Below are 18,452 nucleotides of genomic sequence, written 5' to 3' on the forward strand. Positions count from 1 at the left end.
AGGGGGGTTTCTTCTTTGTGTTTTTTTCAAAAAGGCTCAGAAAGTTCTCAAAATTGCATTTCAAGGTTGCATTTCAGGTGCAGCCTACAGCAGTTCGAGCGCTGTGAAGGGGGTTCGAGCGCTCAAAGTTGGGGTAGAGAGTTTGGCCCTTGGGTGTGTGCCATTCGAGCACTCGAAGCCCTTGCTCGAGCGCTCGAGGTACTGTTCATATGTGTGTGTGTTTGTGTCTTCGTTCAGCACTGCACCTCCGACTTCAAACTATCATATCTTTTTCGTTTTAACTCCGAATTGGTCCGTTCTTGAGTCTAAATTGACCGCGTCTAAATAAGATTTCCAATGGTACCAATTACAGCTTCAGATTCTTCTTGTAGCTCAATATATTCAAGTTTTAGAAAGGTAGTGTTTGTTTTTCGTTCGAACCGGGATAGGGTTTTCCTTCCTTCGACTTCAGAACTTGATATCTTTGTCGTCCAGACTCCGAATCAGGTGATTCTTGAGTCTAAATTCATTAATTTTTCGTTGCCTTTCCAATGATGTGCACAGTGGCACCCATTTCAGTATGGAATGACCATTTTTCCCCTAGGTTCATTCTTATCCATTTTTGAAATGTTGCTTCCGTATTTACTTCCTTTGGGTTTCGTGACCTCGTTGAGGGTCACATTGGTGTCTTAGAGGAGTGTTGTATCTCTAGAGCCCATTGTTCTATCTTTTGCTTCCGCATTTTGGATCCGTTTCGGGTCATCACAGGACACACTGGGTTAAAAAATCCAGGGTCGTCACAATATAGAATGTCAAGATGGAATACAGGAATGATAGTGACAATAGCCATCATTACTTCCAAAGTAGCTGGTGTGACGGCCCAAGTTTTTGTAAACCCGGTGCGTCAGTGATGACCAAAATATGACCCAATAACGGATCTGAAATGCGGAAGCGAAAGGTGAAACAACGGTCTCTTGAGATACAATGCGTTTCAAAGACACCAATGTGACCCTCAATGAGGTCACGGAACCCAAAGGAAAACAAATGCGGAAGTGTCGTTTCAAAACGGACAAAAATGAACCTAGGGGCAAAATGGTCATTTTGCAAAAAGTGGATTCAGGTGCTATCGAGCACACCACTGAAAATACAATGACAAATTAGTCAAGTTCAAAAAAAAGTGTCAAAACAAAAATGATGTCGTGGCGGCCCGACGAGGACAACCCACCACTGCTGCAACTGAGAGTAAAAACGGGCATCTAAATGGAATTTTTTGAAAAAACTCAAAGAAGAAACCCCCCCTAAAATCAAGTTTCCTACCCTATATGTGGACGGAAACGAAAAAAAAATGCATAGTAAAATGCCCAGAATGCCCCCAAGAAAATCAGGTCAAGAGGAAAAAAACGAATCCGAGCTACCGCCCAAGTTTTGGAAATGGGGCTTCAGGAGGTTTCTAAATTGTCTAAATTGAAAATGCAATCGTAAAATACACCCACAAGACCTCCGGAAGTTTCGGATCGGTCGTGACAATTATCAAAAAAAAGTTAATGAATAGTACTAACTACATTTATACTAAAAATTTGCAAAACCTGGCAGCAAGGATTTTCTGGAAAAATATGGATTTTTGAGGGCCAAGATGACCTTTTCTGGAAAAACACAAAAAAGAAACCCCCCTCAAAATCAAGTTTTCTATGTGACTCTTAAGGAAAAATGAAAAAAATTCATTATGAAATACCCGAAATGCCCCTGTAACAGAATAGGGTCAAAACTCAAAAATATGCAACTTTAGGTTTTTGTTTCATCAAGGAAGGTATTGTTTGCCAAAGTGAGTATGCAAGTGCATGCAATATGATAAAATAGATGTACCAATATGCCCTAAATCCTCTTTACATTCCATTAACAAATTTAGCATACAAAGCCTACATTTCTCACAAATAAGCTACAATGGCAATACTTGAGTTTTAAAGAGAATATGCTTGTAATCTTTCATGTTAATGGCTCTTGGTCTCATGCTATACATACAAAACAAGCATCAAAAAGAGTACTTAGATACACATTACATGAAAGAAGTCATCTTAGCTTCTAAAATACCATACATCCATGGTATACAAAAGTATTACATCCAAAAGATAAAACATGCTAAACAAATGCATGCTAATATACAAAAATACTTCAACTAGCTCAAAAGCTTCTAAGGATGATGAGCATCCATGAACATGGTCTCTTTACCTGAAAAACAACCCAAACCACTAGGGTGAGTAATCAAGTTACTCGTAGGAGAAGCATATGCGTATACCCTAAAGTTTCAATATCATTGCGAGATCAATATAGACGAATACAAGGGAGCATTCTACTTAACATCTATGTTCAATGTGTGCTAAGGGATCATCTTAAGCTAACTTAAATGATTCTTAAATAACACATAACAATGTCAATGTACTTAATAACATTAATTCACAATCAACCAAAAATTACAAGTTACAATTAAACATTGGTTGTCAACTTGAAATTTAATGCGAAATCACATAATGGAAAACTTAGACATCTCGTCTTGGACTAAACCAAGATCAATATGGTTATTCCAGGCATTAACCCACTGGGAAGACCACCCTAGTGCGCACTATCTCAATTGGGGAGAACTCATACCTCCCGCACTAAAGCCAAACTTTAGCCATGTCACTGGTAACATAATGTCCCAAAAGAATCCAAAATATATCAAGTTCAAAACTTATATATCATAATTTAAGGCATATAAACCACCTTCCATGCACAAGTATATTTGAAACCACACAAACTATGTCTTAGGGTTCCAAATCTAGAATGGCATAATAAATGACAAGTTCTTAACATGATATAATGTGCAATATAATACCACAAACTCATCAATTTAAACCATGTCTCAACAATAAGTTTTATATACTAGATTACAACATTTATAGTATTAAGCTTCTAAAATAATTACAATCACCAATAGTAATCAACTTGAATGTAGAATTATCATCACAATAGTATAGTAATTCAAATCAATAAGAGTTATATACAACATCAATAATCCTACACAAGATACATACACAATATACATGCTTAGATCAAATAAACCCTAAGTCAATCATAAGGATTTCCTATAATATGCAAGACTATCATATTAGAAGTATGTACACAATATATATTAAACCCCAAAGGATTATAAAACACTTAAAATATAAACATACTGCCACCCCTACCTCAATAGAGAATTGAATCTCTATAATCCAAGCAACCAAGCACTAAATGGAAAACAAGCTTAGGGTTAATGAAGAGGAGAATGAGAGGAAACTTTTACTAGTTAAGGTTCTTAGTCTAAGATAAATGGAAGGGCACCAAAATTGAAGAAGAAAGCTATTAACCAAGCTTTTCTCCAATGGTGGCTAGGTTAGAACTTTGAAGAACTAAGGAAAATGAAGAGGATAAGTGAAAAATGGTGAGTGGAAGGGTTAGAGATCCTCCACTCACTATGTGCTCTTACACTACCTCTCACAAACACACTTGCAAGACTAAATCTTGATCCTACACTTGTCACAAATCAAAGGCTCTATCCTTAGGCTTAATCTCAAGCCTACACTTGTCAATAATCAATGGTTACATGTGCACCAATCTAAGGCCAACACATGGATGAATCTCCACCCACCAAATGTCAAGAAGTCATGGTGCCAAGTTTCTTCACCTAAATGCCAACAAATGGCTCCATGAGAGTGTGACACTTGTCACACTTTCCAAAAATTACAAAATGATCCTTTTTCAAAATATCCTCTAAAATAAATTGCAAAAAGGTCCCCAAAACGAAAAATAATTATTTTACATAATTACACTAAAACCCCAAAAGTTATAAATAATTACACTAAAATATGCATTCATGCCCTTTACAAGAAAAGTACTAATCTAGCATGCCTTTCAAGAAAAGTAAAAATACCAATGTCATGGAAATCAAATATCATGAATGCATGCAAAATCGGAATCAAATCCGAGCACAACAAGTGAGGTTATGCACGGAAAAATGAAAAACGACTAAAAGACGAAATAAGGAAAAGATAAAAAAGGAAAAAGACGAAAAAAGAAAATCGCCGAAAATGGAAAAGGAGGAAAAAGACTGGGTCATTACAGCTGGTATGTTCGTTATTAGGTGTGATCAATAAAGATCATTAGTATTGTGCAGTCACTTTCCATATTAAAGTGGCCGAGGGGAGATATTTCTGCGAATAATATTATGGGAATACCCATGTTGTGAGAGAAGTTTATTTCCATTGGAGTTGTCACTAGTTAGATGACAAAGTGGTTGATTCGTTATAGCAAGTACATACAGCAAAAAGGAGTCCTAAACAATATGGATAATTGGGTCTTTACTCAAATTGTCTCCCACAGGGGAAGTAATGTTGATTAGAAAGGAAAGGATGTTATTATATCACTATGTAATGATTTATGTTTTATTTATTAAACAATAGCCTATTGTTGGCAAGGATATAAATATGTATTTTGCACCATGTGTGTAAATGAGTTTTTTTTGTATTTTACTGCAAGAAATTATAGTAATGGGATATTTTCCCAACGCATATAAGTTGGCAAGGTTAGGTTACAAATAAATGCAACAAGCATAGATTAGCTCAATATATTCTTAATAAATTACGAGATATGCTTGCTAATTATGAGTATGTGTGGATGGGTTAATTTTCACACGGATAAAGGGAACAATAAAATTTGAAATTAATTAATCAAAATTTTTATTTCATGGATTCATGAATTCCGAGGACAGAATTCCTTTTGTTAGGAGGGGAAGAATGTAATACCCCAATATTTTAAAGGATTTATTAATTGAGATTAATTACTTTTATTTTATATTTAAAATACATACATAAGAGGTATGGATGAGTTGTTAGTTTAAAAGTATAAATATATATATTTGTGGAGGCATGGTTGAATTGCCAATGTATAAATAAATATACATAAATGGAGGCATGGTTGGTTGAATTGCCAATGTATAAATAAATATACTTGTGGAGGCATGGTTGAATTACCAATATATAAATAAATATATTTATAATGGCATGGTTGATTTGCCAAAGCATAATTAAATTGCTATATGTTATATGATTAAAATTTCATCTATGGTTATTGTCAGTGGCGTAGCCAGAAATTTTCTTCAGTGGGGGAAATATTTAATAACAATTATATATATATATATATATATATATATATAATTTTTACCAAAACAATATATGTAAAATTTAAAATATTTCTATTCAGTACATTCACAATGATTTTTCACATTATTCATTGTTATTTCAAAATTTAATTCATTGAATTAAATATACTAAAAAAAAATCATATTCAATGAATCAAGAATAAGATATGAAAACACAGTTACCTAATTGTCCTAATATATCACATATGTCGAAAAAATAAAAATAAAAAACCATGATAACCAAATCTAACCTTATAAGTTATAAGCAGATAATTCAATCCATCAAAAAATTTGATAGAGTTGAATCTATGATTTCATTGATTTGGGCTGCAAATAAAAATAAATAAAAAAAATTCTAAGTTTTATTTGCAGAATAATAATTAATAACACAATTACATAAACTAAATTTTGAAAGAATAACAAGTCCTAAAATAATTTTGATAGTAATAACTAATAATTTTCCTAACTAAAATTATAATATCAAATAATAATTGTAAAATTTAGATGATAAAAAAATATATATCATATTACCTATCTGCCGCTGCATTGAATCTCTGTTTGGTAACTCCGCTTGGTTTGTTTGGATTGTGGAAAATGTTTGTAGACTGATGATGTAATAGAATCAATCTATTTGTTTGTGGTAAAGTCAAAAGTATAATAGAATTTCTTGATGAAATTTTTTTTGGAAAGTGAAAAAGAATATAATATTTTAGGAAAGTGAAAAAATATCATATTTTCTAGAAAAGTAATAATTAATAGATAATCGTGAATTAGTTTTTGGTTATATATACATATGTATATAGTATATATACGTGCACTGTCAATTTTTAGAGGCTTTTGGTTATATATATATGTGGTATATATACATGCATTGTCAAATTTTAGAGTGGACAATTATACCAATATAAAAATCTTTCTATATAAAATTTTAAAAAATTAAAAATTTAGTGGGGGCAACTGCCCCCACTTGTCCCTCTATGGCTACATCACTAGTTATTGTATGTGTAAGTTGGATTAGGATTAGATATTCTTATATTAGAATAATTTAGTACTTACAGGTTAATCATTTATTTTATTATATTAATAAAATAATATTGGTGGAGACATGGATGATATTATATATAATTATTTTTATATATGTGTGTATCATTGTATATTAAAGATAAAAACTTTATAGGTTTGGTTTTGGTTAGAGATGATCTCTTTATTGGTTTTCGGAGACCTGGTAAAGAGAACTTACTTGTGGGTCTAACCCACGATTTATTTTTCAGGTTATTAGAGGTTCCAGTCTCGAGGTTGAGGATCCACAGTTGGGAGACTGTCATTCATCTACTCATCTTGTTTACTTTTAAGTATATTGTTATTTATTGAATAATGTTTTTATGAATCCTTGAATTACGGGATTTCCGAGTTATAACCATTGGAGAATAATTAATGAATTTATTATTTAATAGATTTTCCTTTAGTGAGTTATTTATTCTTTTTATTTTCTTTTTGTATTCTCTGCTTGTTTGAAATACTTTATTCCTTAATTTTGTGCGCGGATTTGATCAACCCGTGTTCCAAAATTAGGGGGTATCACAAATCCTAAGCATAAAAATGTTTCTTTGCAATTTTGCCGTCTCTGTGTAGATTTTTCCAAGGCAGAATTTTTCCAAAGGCACAAAATGCCTAGAATTTTTTAAATGATGCACCAAAGACCTTATCTAAACGCCATAAGAATGAAAAACAAAAGAGAAAGAAGAGAGGAATAGAGTTTGAAAGCTTTATAGAACTAGGTTTAACGTCTCTAGACGACGTTCAAATGATCTCAATTATCAAGATAGACGGGATCCACCAAGAGGGCAGCCTCTACGTCTCTTTGCATAGCTTGCCCTTCAATGTAGGGTTTCAACCTTTAACCATTTACTTTAAAAGTTGTCTCATCTTTCAAGCTTTTGATTTCGACCGCCCGATGAGGAGAGACGAAAATGATCTCATAGGGACCTTCCCATTTAGTGCTAAGTTTCCCGGGAAAGAATTTGAGCCTTGAGTTGAAGAGCCATGCCTTTTGGCCAGGTTCAAAGGGCTTCTTCACAATGTGTTTATCATGAAAAGCTTTAGTCCTTTCTTTATAAAGTCTAGCATTGTCATAGGTATTATGTCTCAACTCCTCCAACTCATTCAATTGAAGTAAACGATTTTCACCGACCTTATCAAGGTCAAGGTTAAGCTTTTTGATTGCCCACATAGCCTTATGTTTTAACTCAACCGGAAATTGGCAAGGCTTTCCATAAATGACTCTATAAGGAGACATGCCTATTGGAGTTTTATAAGCCGTTCGGTAAGCCCACATAGCATCATTCAATTTTCTTGACCAATCTTTTCGAGTTGGGTTCACTGTTTTTTCAAGAATTTGCTTTATTTCTCGGTTTGAAGCCTCAACTTGCCCACTTGTTTGAGGATGGTAGGGAGTTGCAACCTTATAAGTGACGGAGTACTTTAAGAAGTGTTGCTTTGGAAATTGGTTGCAAAAGTGTTTTCCTCCATCACTAATCATTGCTCTTGGCATACCAAAACGAGAAAAATGCTTGATTTGATGAATGAAATTACCGTAGAATGATCATTTGTTTTGGTAGCACAAGCCTCAACCCACTTGGAAACATAATCAATAGCTAGTAGGATGTATTGGAAACCATAGAACATAGGGAATGGTCCCATGAAATTAATGCCCCAAATATCAAAAATTTCCACAATAAGATAGATGAATAGACTAAAATACCCTAACTTAAGTGCTAAAATGTGCAATATTTAAGCACTTATCATAAATATGGCTGCAACGGAGGCGAACAACTAGACTAGATTAATCAAACAAATATTTTAATTTATGATAGAGTTGAGGCCAAAAACCTATTTGTCAAACTTGAGTTCAAATTGTTTGGTTCATTAATGATGCCCTTGGTAGAAAAAGTGAAAAATAAATAAAAGGGAGAGGAAAAGGTTGAAGGATAGATAAAGACGTGTTAGGGAACATAAGATGTTTGTTGGACTAGGATCATCTGTTGTATATAGGTCATGTTGTACTCATGCTATAGTGCAAAAAGGTATGTTTTTAAAAAGATTAATTTTTGAGTGGGACGGAAAAAAGGAATGACGTCACCGTAAAAATATTACCAAAAAAAAAAAGAGAAAACTACCAAACAGAAAATATATCTATTTGCCCTATAAAAGTGTATTCTAGTTGTATTTTTTATATATACTTTTTGGTAATAATAATATATACTCAATTTTAATATTTTATAAGCATCGTTTCAGTTTTAACCAAGTTGTTGTTTGAAACTACACGACTGTGTTATATTTGGATTTTTAATATACGCTTTTTCATAATAATAATATATACTCGATTTTAATAAGCATCGTTTCAGTTTTAATTAAGTTATTGTTTGAAACTACACGACTGCGTTATATTTGGATTTTTAATATACGCTTTTTGATAATAATAATATATACTCGATTTTAATAAGCGTCGTTTCAGTTTTAATTAAGTTATTGTTTGAAACTACACGACTGTTATAAAAGTGTATTATATTTGGAATTTTAATATACACTTTTTGGTAATAATAATATATACTCAATTTCAATATTTTATAAACGTCGTTTCAGTTTTAAGTTGTTGTTTGAAACTTCACGACTGTAGAACCCCATTGGTTACAACTTCTATAATGTCTTTTATATTCATATTTTTCATATATCCGTATATATCTCTTCTATATATCTTATATAAATGATGTCTAAGTTGAACTCATGTTGCAAACTATCTCTCCCTTTCTACGTGTCTATGCAAAAAGTTCTTCTCAGAGGTTTTTTTTTTAATGTTCAAACGACAACTTTGAAAAACACGAGAGTGATGATTCTGTTCATATGCATCAATTTCAAGTTGCAAGTCACAGCCTTATTTTTTGGAAGGTATGTTTCTTGTTAATATATATGTATAATATTTATTATTCATCATTTTATTTCTCTTCCAACGTTTTTAATGATGAAATCTGTTTGTCATGTGTTATTAGAATTTTACGTTGTAAGGTTCAGATGATTTATGATAATACACAATACATATTAACATTATCCATCTTAAGAAAATAGATAACGCTATTGAGTCACAGATAAAGATGAGTTTCTCATGACATGAGATCTTGGATTTTTTATTATTTCGTACTTTTATTCCGCATAATGTATATCTTAAATTCATATGGCAGTTTTTTTTTTAATTTCTTTTTAAAATTTTAAAGTGCTCACATTATAGGAGTTGCAATATCAAAGCACTGGACGTGATGAGGGGTGAGAACTTTAAAACACTAAAACAAAGAAAAGATTGTGTAATGTTTGTTCTTCTATTATTTTAATAATTTTTTTAGTTATTTTATGTAGTAAATTCTATGAGAATAAATTATATAAATATTTTATGAATTATTAATTATATATTTTTATTTGCATTTTAAAATTCATTCTTTTCTGTTTCAAAAGTGACTGGTGAATCATTTCCCTCTTTTTGCCAATATTAATGATCACTAGCAATGTTGCATAAATTTTAAATATTTTTACACATTTAAACTATTATTATTATTTTAAAAATCTATAGCTTTATTTGGATTTATAAAATTTATATACATTTTAAAGTACCTATAGATCTTTTAATTTAAAAATTATTTATTTGAATTTTTATGCTTTAAGAGTTACCTTTTTAAAATTAGGTTTTATAATAATTGGCTGCTAACTAACTGTTATTTAAGAGTTGTCCTTTTAGATTTCTTTTTAATGGTTATTAAAACAGTTATTTTAATAAATAATTGTTTTCGTAACTTTTCATGTTTAGAGTTCTTTCTAATGATTATTAAAGTGTTTATTAATAAACGTGACTTTTCATGTTTTGGATAATATTTCTAGATTTGTTTTTTCATTGGCACGCATGAACAATTATCCGTGAACTTCTTTATTTCTTCAAAGTATTAAAAGGATTTTCTTTGTAATTTCATAAAGTTGATTCTAATATATATATACATAATTTTTTATTTTTGAAGGCAATTTTTTTACACTTTTCTTTTATATGTATAAGCAAGCAAACACAAACTCTCTTTATCTCTTTAAAGTCTTTTTAACTAATTTTGAAGGTTGTTATGATTTCATAAATTTGTTAATAATGTAATATATATATATATATATATATATATATATATATATATATATATATATAAATAAAATATTTCATAATGTTTACAAACATTAATTTTTTCTAGTATATATATATGTATGTATTCTACTTCAGCGCCTCCCTCATCACCGTCCGGTGAAACAATGACAAATATTTGAAACGAAAGTAACTTGATAATATAATATGTGAAAGATAAAGCCCATGTTTTTGTGGTAGACTTTTTTTTTTTTTCAAATTACTCAGATTACATTGAATGAATTTTTAAAAAGTTGAAACTGACGCGTAAAATGTTTCCATTCATTTTAAAATATGTATATGTATAATTAAATATTAACATATTAATTTGTGTAGCTAGTTGTTGCTTTGGTTTTAATACCTATTTTTCATTAATTGCTTTTTTGAATATAACCATGTAATTGATTGATGGTTTTAGTTTTTGACTTTAATTGCATAGCAAATTATATTTAAAAAGATGTTACAAAATTGAACTATATAAACTAGTCTGTAATAATATTTGACATCTTGATGATATTATTTTAGTAATGGTCCAAATTTATTAGATAAGTTAAATTGGACTAGTTATGTGTGAAATTAAGGTTACAACTTTGCTATTGAAGACCCAATTAATGTTTAGAAAACTAATAATGTTTTTTATTTCTTTATGTTCCTATTTCATGAGAGGTGCACCTGTTAGCTATATTATGCCTTTCCATCCATTCCATGCTTGATGAGCGCTAAAAAGTGCGTATTTAAACCCCTTAAGCTTAGGTATTCTAGTACCTTTATCTATCTTAATTTACCGTTTTAGATTGATTTCGTATTATTTTCATTTTCAGGCACTTATCCCGAAAATAAACTAACTCAGCCAAATAAGAGCTTAATTGAAGCAATTCTGGGATAAATTAAAGAAAGAAGCCAAGTGGAAGCAAAAGGAAGAAAAGAGTGGAAATCAACACCTTCGATCAATCTCAGATCAAAGTTCGATCAATCCAACATAATCGATCTCAGCACTTCAAGATGGATCAGAGCCATGATGACATTTTCAGAGATCTCAAAAGTTCGATCGATCCATCATCATTCTTCGATCGATCGAATTGCATTGTCCTTATCCAAATGATTAATCTTATCTAATTGTACCACCCTACCAACCACTTTTGTCCTTTTCCCAAAAATATCTTCAAAATATCTCAGATTTGTCTTTATCCAAAAAGCGCCACCAATGAAGATTGATCCAACCTAAGTTCGATGGATCTCAGAAAAGTTCGATCGATCCAAGTCCAAGGTTTGATCGATCGAACTTCCTCCAGTGCGAAAAAGTTAAATTTCCAGCTCATTGAAATTTGTTCTTTATCCAATCATTAGGGAATATTGTGTGCACGACTCCAGCTCATTTTGGGTTTCATTTGACCTACCTATATAAGGATGAAGATTGCTTTTTACAAGGGGGAGCCAATATCATATCATATCATCTCTTGGAGAGCAAGCTTAGAGGAAGAGGAGGCTAGAGACACAAAGGGGGGAGTTCTTCATCAACAAGGAGCAGATTTCTTCCATGGAGTTAGCCCTTGAGGGTTGGAGCAACATCACCATGAGTGGCTAGACATCCTCTTGGGGCTAGAGTTAGCCCCAACCATACTTTCTACATCTTGATTTTGTGTATTATTGAGGGATTAGTGTTGTAATTAATGTTTTGACACTTTGATATATATAGATCTTGATTGTTCAATGATTTATGTGGTTAAATGCTTTCAATTGATCATTTCATTATATCCATATGTCTATGTATGTTAGAATAGATGTTCATGTGCTTGTCTCTAGATGTTGTGTTATTGATGCATGTCTATGTGTATTGATGCTATAGATTTAGAGATTGTCAAAACATAGTGCTTAATGGAATGCTCTTGTGATTTTTTTAATGGTTCATACTTATTCCTTGATGGATTGTGCCTCTCCCTTAGTTTATTTTCATGCTAGTAGTGTAGATGTAATATAGTTGTAGTGTAGTGTTAAATGGGAGGACAATCCATGCTTGTTGTTTGATGATCCATGCTTTTGAATGCAAGTAGCATATGTCTCTAACCTTGTGTTGTATTTGGATTATGAGCTTAATGAAAGGATTAATGACTTGTTTTGATCTATTGTGCCTTTCACATGTTGTTTAGACAATATATGCTTCATTGCTTAGATTTATTGTGCCTTTCACATGATGTTTAGACAATACATGCTTAACTAGTCATCCTTGCTTGTTGAATCAACCAAACACACACACACACCAATATTGCAATACACCATTTGCCCTCATTAGTCAATTGTCGATGGTATAGAAATGCATTATTTTGTGGTGATCTCTAAACCCCAAGACTCTTCTCTCTCTTATTTGCTCTTAGTTGTATTCTTTTATTATCACTTAGTTTAATTTAGTTGCTCTCTAGTTTAATCAACCAACCAACTATTTGTTTGATCACTCGACCTACTAACCCTAATAGTGATTCCACAACTAAGTACGACTCCAATCCCTTGGGACGATCCCTACTCACCCTAACTATATTTTTAGTGAAGGTAGTAGTGGCTTTTATAAATGTAAAACTTGGCCCTCGCCTTAATTGCACACTCTTTAAGCTTGTGGTGCGGTAGGACGATGACCGACGCCCTACCAAGTTTTTGGCGCCGTTGCCAGGGATTAGGCAACGTCGTATTTATGGAATCAATTAGGAATTAGTACTCTTTTGATCGTGTCTTTACTTTGTTTTTATTTTTCTTTAGATTACTTATTGTGTTTGTTCATCTTTGACAAGGAATATTGAGCTAGGATCCAAGCAAAGGAGCATCCAAGCAAATGAGCTAAGCAAGCAAGGAAAAATGCTAAAAATTTAAAAAAAAAAATTGCTAAGCTAAGTTATAAATTTGGAGTTGAAGTGCTAAAGGACCTTTGTGAGCTTTTTCTTACTCAATCCCTTAATTAAATCGTTGGCCCGCGTGGAGGCTTGTTTCTTAATTGTTCTTTGCATCATTTTTGTTAAAGCATAGAGGTATGGGTTAAGTGTTTGTGGAGGAAGTTTCATTGAAATTGCTGTGAAGTTGAAGTGTTTGTTCATTCATTGTGCTTATGTGTTTTCACATTGTGCATGCATGCTCGTAGATCACTAAGACCAACTATTGTCCCTCTTGATTTGCATCTTGAATCCGTAAATAGAAATCCTAGGGGAAGAGGAAGTTCTAGTTCTACCCGATCCATTACATCAATGGAAGGCCATAATGATGATCATGTTGAGGACCTTGGTCACATAGACCAACAAGGTATCCTTCATCCAAATATGCATCATGAGAACATTCAAGCACCATTAGGCATGCCTAGGCCATTCATTCACCAACCACAACAACAACAAGGCCAAGTTCCATTTGGAATGCCAAGGCCAATGTATGCTCCACGACCTCCCATCATCAATCAAGGAATTCAAAACCAAGGTGTTCATGTTGCACCTCAAGTAGCTAATCCACCTCTTGCTAAAGAGACCACTATGTGCCTAATGAGTATAACGCACCTACATGCATCCAATTGCCTCCATTTAGAACACATCAATTGAAATTAAGTCACAAACCATTCAAATGCTTCCTAACTATCATGGACTTCCAAGTGAAGAACCTTACAACCATTTGGATGAGTTTTTTTTTTTTTTTTTTTTCCTGGGTAAAATGGAAAATTTTATAAATATAATAAGAGAATATAAAAAACAACAAGGGCATCCCCTTGGTCAACACAAGCTGTAACCACAGCAAGAACACTTAAAACATAAGTAAAAAGGCATCTAGCTAAGCAAAGAGGAGGATCCAATCCCCTCCTGATTATGTTCCACCGTAAAATATACGGACATGCCGGAAAAGGTCTTAAGACTCAAACTTTTTCCACTCACCTTAAAAGACAAGGCAAAGTATTGGTTTAACAATCTTAGGCCTTTTTCAATCACTTCTTGGGCAGAAATGCAACAAGAGTTCTTGAAGAAGTACTATCCGGTTTCAAAAACCAATGCTATGAGAACTTCAATTAGAGAATTTACATATGGGGATGGAGAAACGTTTCATGAGGCATGGGAACGCTTCAATGAGTTGCTTAGGAAGTGTCCACATCATGACATGCCCAAATGGCAATTAGTTTAATATTTTTTTGAGAGCTTATCGGACAATTATAAGGGTATGGTTGATGCTTCCATGGGTGGCTCATACATTGATAGGCATGAGGATGACGTGTGGCGTCTTTATGAGAGCATGAGTGAAAATTCTTTGCATAGAACAATATCATCCAAGAATGGTAGAAATTCACAAGGTATGAAGAGTGTTGGCTTATATCAAGTCGACCATTCAAATGAAATAGCCACCGAAATGAAGTCCTTATCTCAAAGGTTGATCAATTCTTGATTAACCAAAACTCGACGAACCAAGTATCTTCCTTCCCTAACCATTCTCATCGTGCATCAAATGAAACATGTATGATTTGTTCTAGTGTTCTTCATTCTATTTCTCATTGTCCTCACGGACAAGTGCAAAATGAACCTAATTAACAAGTCAATGCTGCTTTTGTGAACCAATGGAACAATCCTTATGGTACTCACTATAATCTAAGTTGGAAGAATGATCCGAATTTCTCTTGGAAAAACCAAGGAGAGGGCTCAAACCCTTCCCAAGGTGGTTTTCAAGGGAAGTACATTCCACCTCCACTTCAAAACCAAGGATCCCAAGGTTATAGACCTTATCAATCACAAGGGAATCAATTTGCTAATTCTCATTTTCCCAACCAATCTTATTCCCAAGGAAATACTAGAAGTCCTACCTTTGAAGAAAAAGTTTTGAATGCTTTGGGCACTTTAGAGGCTAACACTCAATTACTTCATTCTCACTCTCAATCTATTGCGAAGCTAGAAACCCAAGTAGGGCAAATAGCAGGCACTCTCAATGCAAGAGAGAAGGGAAAGATGCCTATTAATGCCCCACCTAAGCAACAATGTGTTGTGGAAACCCATTCCTCATCGGAAGGCCACACCATTAAACATGTTAATGCGGTGACTACCTTGCGGAGTGGTAGGATTGTGGACAATCAAGTTGAAATGTCCAATGAAGAGAGTGAACCGGTGCAACCTCAAGTTGTCACCCGTCCCATTTCACATCCCATTCCTCCTTTATTGCATATACATGATCTTGTGAATGAGAAAACTTCAAAATATGATTTGAAGAATGATTTTGAAAATGATTTGAAGAAAGATTTGCAAAAAAATGAATTTGAAAGGTTTTGTTGAAAAATGATTTGAAACAAAATGATTTAAGAACTTCTTGTGTTGAAGAGACTTCAAAAAGAAATTTTGAAAAAGTGTTTGAACCAAAAGTTCCATTTCCGGATGCCTTCAAAGGGTCCATTTCGAAGGAAAAGCAAAAGGCAAAAACCAATGAAATTATGGAAATGTTTAGGCAAGTAAAATTTAATCTTCCACTTCTAGATGCAATCAAGCAAATTCCAGCTTATGCCAAATTCTTGAAAGACTTGTGCACCCAAAAGCGGAAGAACAAGAGCCAAGCACCAAGAAAAGTGATTTTGACCGAGCAAGTAAGCTCAATTTTGCAACATAACACTTTGCCAAAGTTTAAGGACCCCGATTCACCTACTACTTCATCCATCATTGGTGATCATATCATTAATCGGGCGCTTCTTGACTTAGAAGCAAGTGTTAACCTTCTTCCATACTCGATTTATATCAAATTAGGCCTAGGTGAATTAAAATCGACGTCGGTAATTTTGCAACTTGCCGACCGATCTATCAAGAAGCCTATGGGTATAATTGAGGATGTTTTGATAAAGATTGACAAATTCTTCTTTCCCGTTGATTTCGTTGTCATTGACACGGAACCGGTCCCCAATCCTAAAAGCCAAATTCCCGTTATCCTTGGCCATCCTTTCTTTGGCAACCGCTAATGCCAACATCAATTGTCGGGCGGGGATAATGAAGATCTCATTTGGCTACATGAAGGTGAAGTTTAATATCTTTAATCCCACACCCAATTCATTTGACAAATATGAAGGAGAGGTTAATGTTATAGACAAATGTCATGATCTTCAATGTCAAGAAAGTGAGCTTTTGTGTAAGACCAAAACTTTAAAGGGATCATCTTCAACCTTGCATTCTCAAAGTGTTGTTTAAAATTCTTGCTTTGAAAGGGCATGGAAGCCTAAAGGTTGTGATTGCATAGACAAAGGATCAAAAGTTTCGTTTGAGCTTAATCCAACAAGTTCTTCGAAGAACCATTTGTTGGGTGGAGTTCAAAGCATCTATCACCCCAAAAAGGATGGGATGCATTATAAGATCTTTGATCCGGGCTAAAAGAGCCCAATGTCTTGCTAGAGACGTTAAAGACTTGCAAAAACATTTCGTATGGTGTCAAAACCCTATTCCTCCCTCATTTCTATTTTAAATTTCATTTCTTGCGAAGTCTAGATACTTGTTTTTGGTTCATATGCATTGATAGGAACTTTGATTAGGATTGCATGATTTTTATGTTGTGATTGAGCATTTTGCATAAGTTCGATCGATCTCAAATGAGAGTTCGATCGATCGAACTTCCACCTGCATCCAACACTTAGAAAAATTTTCGACCTGCATCCACCTGCATCCAAATCACCTCTCTGTCCCATCGTTCGAACTTATTCTTAAATCGATCAGAAGACCTTCGATTGATCTCATGATCCAACACTTCAAAAAATTTTGAGCCTGCATCAACCTGCATATTCAGTTTTCTGACTCATTGATCGAAAACATTTCAAGATCGATCTAAAATTCTTCGATCGATCGAATATTAAAGTTCGATCGATCTCAAGTTCCAACACTTTAACCTGCATATTTTTGCCCTCTGTTTGATCGATCGAACATTTTGTTTAGATCAATCTCAGTTCTTCACTTCTCTATGTTGACCCTTGTTTAACTTTACTTGACTTTTTAATTTTCAAAAATCCAAAAATATTTTTATTTTATTTTATTTTCCAAAAATTCAAAAATATTTTCTATTTTTCAATTTTAATTTTATTTTTTATTTTATTTTATTTTTCAAAAATTCAAAAAAAAAAATCTAAAAATATTTTATTCTATTTTATTTTATTTTATTTTACAATTTTTTTAATTTTAATTCTAATTTTTAATTTTAGTTTTTCATTTTTCAAAAATTTCAAAAAAAAATACTTTGAGGAGAGGTCATCAAAGTTCGATCGATCTGAAATCTTAGTTCGATCGATCGAACTAATAGGGAAATGTTTTTAAAAAGAAAACCGAGAGTTGTGAGATCAATTACAAAGATCGATCCAATAACTCCCTACCCTAACCCTTGTTTCCCTCATCGTCGCCATGAACCCCAATCACCCTTTCTATTTCCGGCGAGTTCCAACCTTTGATTTTCTCTCTCTCCTCTCGAATTTGCATCACCATCTTCCTCTCCTCTTCTCTTGCGACTAGAGGTGAGATCCAAACCACACTTTGTCATTTCAAGCTTTAATTTGATAATATATGTTCCCTACATGCTAGATCTAGGATGAATGATGATGAAATCCACCATTGATGAGCTTGAAGCATGTTTGTATATATGTTTGTATATATGTGTATATATATTTTTATATTTTTGATTTTTGAATTGATTATGGGAATATAGGCTTTGTAATGTGGCTAGAATTGATTAATTTGTTGTGTTGATGGGCCCACAACCTTGTTCGTGTGGCCCCCATGCTTCCAAAGTCACAGATCTGTGACCTTTGAGTTTTCACCTTCGCACAGTTCGATCGATCGAACTTCAATCTCAGATCGATCTTGAGAAATCGATCGAACTCATATCTCAGATCGATCGAAGTTTTGAGATCGATCTCAAACCTTTTTATGATTGATCGAACTTCACAGATCTCATACACACACTTCATTCATCATGCCGTATGTTCATGCTATCTCATATATGCCCAATGCCTGTGACATTCTACATTGGATGCATTTCATACTTACATTGTTTAGCATGTTTTATGTCCTATCACTTGCATAGATTCATGTCATCTAT

The 18,452-nt window shown here is 33.2% G+C and overlaps 1 pseudogene; it reads right to left on the reverse strand.

Annotated features, from left to right (window-relative positions):
* Positions 1-14,413: 14,413 nt before the first annotated feature.
* LOC132297885 (small nucleolar RNA R71) lies at positions 14,414-14,512 on the reverse strand (annotated as a pseudogene).
* Positions 14,513-18,452: the final 3,940 nt, after the last annotated feature.

This window comes from Cornus florida, unplaced genomic scaffold (genome assembly GCF_030987335.1).
Source record: "Cornus florida cultivar Cherokee Brave unplaced genomic scaffold, ASM3098733v1 CherokeeBrave_3.0.0_Hap2_Chr02, whole genome shotgun sequence".
Taxonomy (NCBI): Eukaryota; Viridiplantae; Streptophyta; class Magnoliopsida; order Cornales; family Cornaceae; genus Cornus; species Cornus florida.